The sequence below is a fragment of the Bison bison genome, unplaced genomic scaffold, assembly GCF_000754665.1.
Source record: "Bison bison bison isolate TAMUID 2011002044 unplaced genomic scaffold, Bison_UMD1.0 scf7180017864048, whole genome shotgun sequence".
NCBI classification, from domain to species: domain Eukaryota; kingdom Metazoa; phylum Chordata; class Mammalia; order Artiodactyla; family Bovidae; genus Bison; species Bison bison.
Genome location: NW_011494620.1, coordinates 3,094,769 through 3,100,889, shown reverse-complemented (window position 1 = coordinate 3,100,889; position 6,121 = coordinate 3,094,769).

The window sequence follows — 6,121 nt, the reverse complement described above, 5'->3', positions numbered from 1 at the left end:
ACAGGTAAGAACGACCTTCCAATACTACCAACAAGTGTTTTGAAGGATTGTTGTCTAGTCACTATGTCCTGTCCGACTCTTTCGCGACCCCATGGACTGTAACCCGCCAGGCTCCTCTGTCCATGGGATTTTCCAAACAAGAATACTGGAGTGGGTTGCCATTTCCTTCTCCAAGGAATCCTCCCAACCTAAGGATTGAACTGAGGTCTCCTGCACAACAAGTGGATTCTTTACCACTGAGCCAGCAGGGAAGCCGTTTTGAAAGATACACAATATCAAATGTATACCGACCTGGATTTAGCAGCCCTGTAAGAAAGTACATTCTGTGAGATCATGCCAGGCCTAGTGAGTCCCCACAGAGATCAGTTCAAAAGGACTGTTCACGCTGTCGTGAGGATAAAAGGCTCAGCCCTCAGGGTACAGGGAAAGTGGCAATTGAAGGACACAGCAGGCTGTCGAGATTGCTCCAAATACAGGTCAGTCTATGTAGGGCACCAGGACAGTGAGGTTTTTTTGCCTTGCCCACCATATAATTCTTTCCAAACAACAGTGCTGATGTTAAAACAGGTGAGACAATGTAGATCAGAGTCTTTGATTTATTGCAGTACTAACGGCCAGAGTCAGTAGAAAATGTAATGTCAGCAACACCCAGAAGCCCTCTCCACAAGGTCTAACTGACCCACACAGTTCTCCCGGAACATACTAACCCGATTCTTCTTTCTACAGACAACCCTTAATTTCCTTCTATCTAGTGAGCTTCCAGGATGAGACTCCGAATTTCAGGGGTACAGACAAAAATTTTTAGCCCTTGTATTTATTTTTTAGCTGATTTTTTTTAAATTTTCTTTTACAGAACCTTTACAAGGCACTGAATTATATAGCATGGCAGTACACACATATTGCTTATTAATAAATATCCATTAACTGGGATGTGTGAGCTAATTTCTTTTAACTGATAGTGATGCATGATCAAAACTTGAAAACTGGCTTTCAGCAATCAACTCAACATGTAGTCATAGTTGCTAATTTCTCAGAGCAGCATAATTTGTTTTTCAAACTTTAAGCTTTTGATTTGTATTGGAGTATGTCCAATGGATTAACATTGTTATCCATTGGATTAACAATGCTGTGGTTGTTTCAGGTGAACAGCAAAGGGACTCAGCCATACATATATGTGGATGCATTCTTTCCCAAACCCCCCCTCCCATCCAGGCTGGCACACAACATTGAATAGAGTTCCATGTGTTATACAACAGGTCTTTGCTGATTATCCATTTTGAATATAGCAGTGTGTACAGCATAATTTATTTTTAATTTAAAAAAAAAGGTAATATGATCACTTTTTTCCTACCTAATGACTGAAAAAATATAATGAATAAAAAGTTATGAATTTAGCAATGCTTTAAACTTACAACTTTTTAAATCACAGTTCAGTTCAGTTGTTTAGTCGTGTCCAACTCTTTGTGACCCCATGAACCGCAGCACGCCAGGCCTCCCTATCCATCACCAACTCCCAGAGTTTACCCAAACTCGTGTCCATTGAGTCGGTGATGCCATCCAACCATCTCATCCTCTGTCGTCCCCTTCTCCTCCTGCCTTCAATTTTTCCCAATATCAGGGTCTTTTCAAAGGAGTCAGCTCTTTGCATCAGGTGGCCAAAATATTGGAGTTTCAGCTTCAACATCAGTCCTTCCAATGAACACCCAGGACTGATCTCCTTTAGAATGGACTGGTTGGATCTCCTTGTAGTCCAAGGGACTCTCAAGAGTCTTCTCCAACACCACACTTCAAAAGCATCAATTCTTCTGCTCTCAGCTTTCTTCATAGTCCAATTCTCACATCCATACATGACTACTGGAAAAACCATAGCCTTGACTAGATGAACCTTTGTTGACAAAGTAATGTCTCTGTTTTAATATGCTGTCTAGGTTGGTCATAACTTTCCTTCCAAGGAGTAAGCATCTTTTAATTTCATGGCTGCCATCACCATCTGCAGTGATTTTGGAGCCCAGAAAAATAAAGTCAGCCACTGTTTCCACTGTTTCCCCATCTATTTGCCATGAAGTGATGAGACCGGATGCCATGATCTTCATTTTCTGAATGTTGAGCTTTAAGCCAACTTTTTCACTCTCCTCTTTCACTTTCATTAAGAGGCTCTTTACTTTGTCTTCACTTTCTGCCATAAGGGTGGTGTCATCTGCATATCTGACCATATACATTTGGAAAATAATTGTATCTGTGTGTAAAGTGTATATTTTGTATGTATCTTATTTTTAGATCCTTTGCAATTACCTTATGAACTCCCTAGCGGCCATGTAGCAATGGTTGAGAAGGACCCTAGTGGGTTTTTTTGTATGTCTTATAATGTCTTAGGTTCTCAGCTTTAACTATACCTGGCAACTTACTTGCCTAAAAACAGGTAGAATAACTGTCTAAAATGAAGTGGTGAGAACTGATTAAGACCGAATCCCATTAGAGAGCAAATATACGTTCAGAAGTTTGTCTTTAGTAGACCAGTCATTAACCAAAAGATTTCTCTGTGACTTCAGAAGGTGAACAGTGCATTATAACTGGCTGAAGCCCAGGGCAATCATGTCTGTTGTGTCTTCTGGAATAGGAAAGCGCCTTTTAAGTTCCATTCACTGAAGACACATGCATTAACTTTGTGCTGCTTTTCTCTTGCAAATAATAGCACTGATCTCGCTAAGTTAACCTTTAGATTGATGACCTGTGACATTTATAATTAGAATCATGTCCTTCCTCCGGATTAAGTGATGCTGAGAAAGCCATGTCATCACCAGTGCCCCGCCTGGACAATGAGTAAATAGAATGAACTTGACAACCAGCGGTTTTCATTTCATTTCCTAAGTCAAGGTGAGGAATTCGGATGAATACATGAATGAATCGCCAGCTCTTTCTGGTTGTGAAGATTTGAAAGTGATCATGTGTGTGATTCACTGGGAGTAGGTAGAGAGGATAGTAATATTTCTATTTTAATTTTTGCATCCCTGTGGTTGCGTTCCTCAGTTTTTCCTGAAATTGATGGATGATACTTTTGTAACACTGTATAGACTAAGGAATATTCAAACCAGTCACTCCTAAAGGAGATCAACCCTGAATATTTACTGCATGGACTGATGCTGAAGCTAAAGCTCCAGTACTTTGGTCACCTGATGCAAAGAGCCTGATGCAAAGACTCATTGGAAAAGACCCTGATGCTGGTAAGGAGAAGGAGGCAGCAGAGGATGAGATTATTAGATAGCATCACGGATTCTATGGACATGAATTCGAGCAAACTCTGGGAGATAGTGAAGGACAGGCGAGCCTGACATGACTGAGTGACTAAATAACAAACAAATATACTAGGGATTGGGAGTATTCAATGTGGTCAGAGAAGGTCACTTAGTCTTTCTTGTCATCTCCTTCTTCAGAATTTAATTTAAGATACTGTCAAAGGGAAAATGTTTATGGTAAATGAGTCAGTCACCCTTTGCTGAAATCATTTTGGCAAGTGAACCAACAGTCCAAAACTACAACTGTTACCAGAAATGTATTCTTTCCAATTCTTTCATATCCCCTGAGCGCCCATAAGCATCCATCTGACTCTTATGCTCTAGTGGTTTCTACCACACAGCATTCAAAGGTCCTATTTATTCTGCTTGGAGATTCGTCCCAGCCTTCAGTCTCCAGCTAAACCTACTCACATTGAAAGGATTAAATGGAACTTCCTTGGAGAAGCCTTTCAATCCCCATTTAAATTAGGCTGTCCTGTTTTAATACCTCATTGCACACTATATTTTTCCTTCATGTTTCAATTTGTTGTACTTTTCTTACGTATTTCGGCAATTTATAATACTGCAGTTATTTTTATTATCGTTTCTCTCATGGAAGATACACAAGGATAGTGTTTACAACTATTATATCCACATCTGTATTCCAGAATGTTTTGTGGCCCAGAAGAGGGAGCTGAAGATATACTGTTGATTGATAGATACTTTCCTGCATAACCTTCATAACATATTTTAAAACACCGGAACTGAAATAGACAAAACCATCCTTAATGGCTTTATTATAAAGTTGCTACTCACTGTTTTTCTCAAAGACAAACTAAAAACTTTCCATTATTTCAAAGTATTTGGGTTATTGAAATAGCTTTCTCAAGACTGAAGTAGTTTTGTACACGATGGTCTGGTTTGCTAATGAGGTATCTATTTACTTCCAAGCTGATGCTTTTAAAAGGTCCACTAAAGGGTTAATAAGCATAGAGGCCAACTGGAGTTCACATCCTTGGTTCAGGAAAGAAAACACTTTAAAATTGGATACCTTAAGATTAGAGGTTAAACCATAATAAAAACCAAGGCTGAGGTGGTTACAGTATATCAATAGCCTTTCCCCTAAGATTCTATTAAAAAAAAAAATTAGAGTCCTAAAGTTCTTTTTAATATTAAAAAAAAAACCCAAAAGCATCAAATGTGTATCCTCAGTAAGACTGCACAGGATGACTGAAATGTCATATTCTTTCCATCTTGATTAGAATTAGATTAATCAAACATGATTACTCATGCTGATCAGTTACTTTTTTTGAATGAGAGCAGATGTTACATCAAATCAACAAAAAGTAGAAATTTATTTATTACCTTATAAGTGCAGTTTGTTTGCTAGACAGTATCTCTCAAATATGTAAGGACTAGTGGGAAAATAGTATGAAAGGAATCCCTGATGGTAAAGAATTTAGGAATCTTATAACCAACAGTTGTGAGGAGAGGGACGGACGTCCAGCTGTGCCAAATAATATGGCAATTTTCTTGCTGGAGAGCAGCATAAATTAGGAAATAAATGATGAAAATCAGCACTTACAGTTGGCCTGTTAAAAAGTCTTAATTACTAACAGTTCCTGGGGAAGTCCTAAGGGTATGACATATGTCCCATAGAAATACAAATTAAGAACTTCCAGGCAGCCTCGGAAATTAATTATTTTCCCTAATTCCCAGCAAATACTCTTGCTCTCTGCTTTACAGAAAAATTAGATATCATTAAGGAGGAACTTCCTTAGCTTCCCTGCACCATGTCTGCAAGCTGACTTGCTTCTAGCTGGAGGGGAAGAGGTTCCCCTCCATTGTCTGAGGCTGATCCACTGTCTAATCTCTGGCTCCCATTCCCCTGACCATCTCAGAATTATCCTTCTTTTTTCTCTGTCTTGAGCCTTCACTCTCTAGCTGTCTGGGATTCTGAGCTCACCAACTCTTTCCATCAGCATTTAAACATAGTCAAATTGCTCAGATTTTAAAAAAATAACCATACAGAAAAATGCTTTGATCTCATAATATCTTCCAGATACTGTTCTTTCTTTTCTCCAACTGAAAGATTTCTCTACACTTTTCATCTTTACCACGGCACTATTTACTACTCCTCCACACATCTGCTGTCTGGACTCAAATACCTGCCCTTCTATAGGAACGGGGCTTCCCTGGTGGATCAGTGGTAAAGAATCTGCCTGCTAATGCAGGAGATGCAGGTTTGATCCCTGGCAGAGCCCCTGGAGAAAGACATGGCAACCCACTTCAGTATTCCTGCCTGGAGAATTCCATGGACAGAGGAGCCTGGCAGGCTACAGTCCATGGGGTCACGAAGAATCGAACACTACTGAGCGACAAAGCACAGCATAGCACAGCTATAGGAACGAGTCTTGCCTAAGTCACCAGAGAATTTAATGTACATTTCTTAGTTCTTATCTTACTTGGTGGAGAGCAAGGTTATCATTTTCAATGACAGGAGACATATTAGTATACTTACGGCCATAGAAGGAGTCGTGGAAAAGAAGGAAAGGAAAATGCAATAAATATTTCATGAATAGAGTAGTATCCTGGAATAAGCAGCAGTGTGTGAGATCAAGAAGCTGCTAAGACGTTGGGTGTGTTAATGAGAAAAACAATGCTGTCTTCAGAAACAAGAACAAAGCAAGAAAAGGCAAGTGAAGATGCCCATAAATTTTGAGTTGTAGGTGCATAGATGCTAAGGTCCTGATTTATGTTCTCAATTATTCGAAATGAAGACAGATCATCCACTGAGAATGAGGAATGTGGAGGTGGGGCCATAGTCTCAGAGGAGGGTGGGAAAAGTG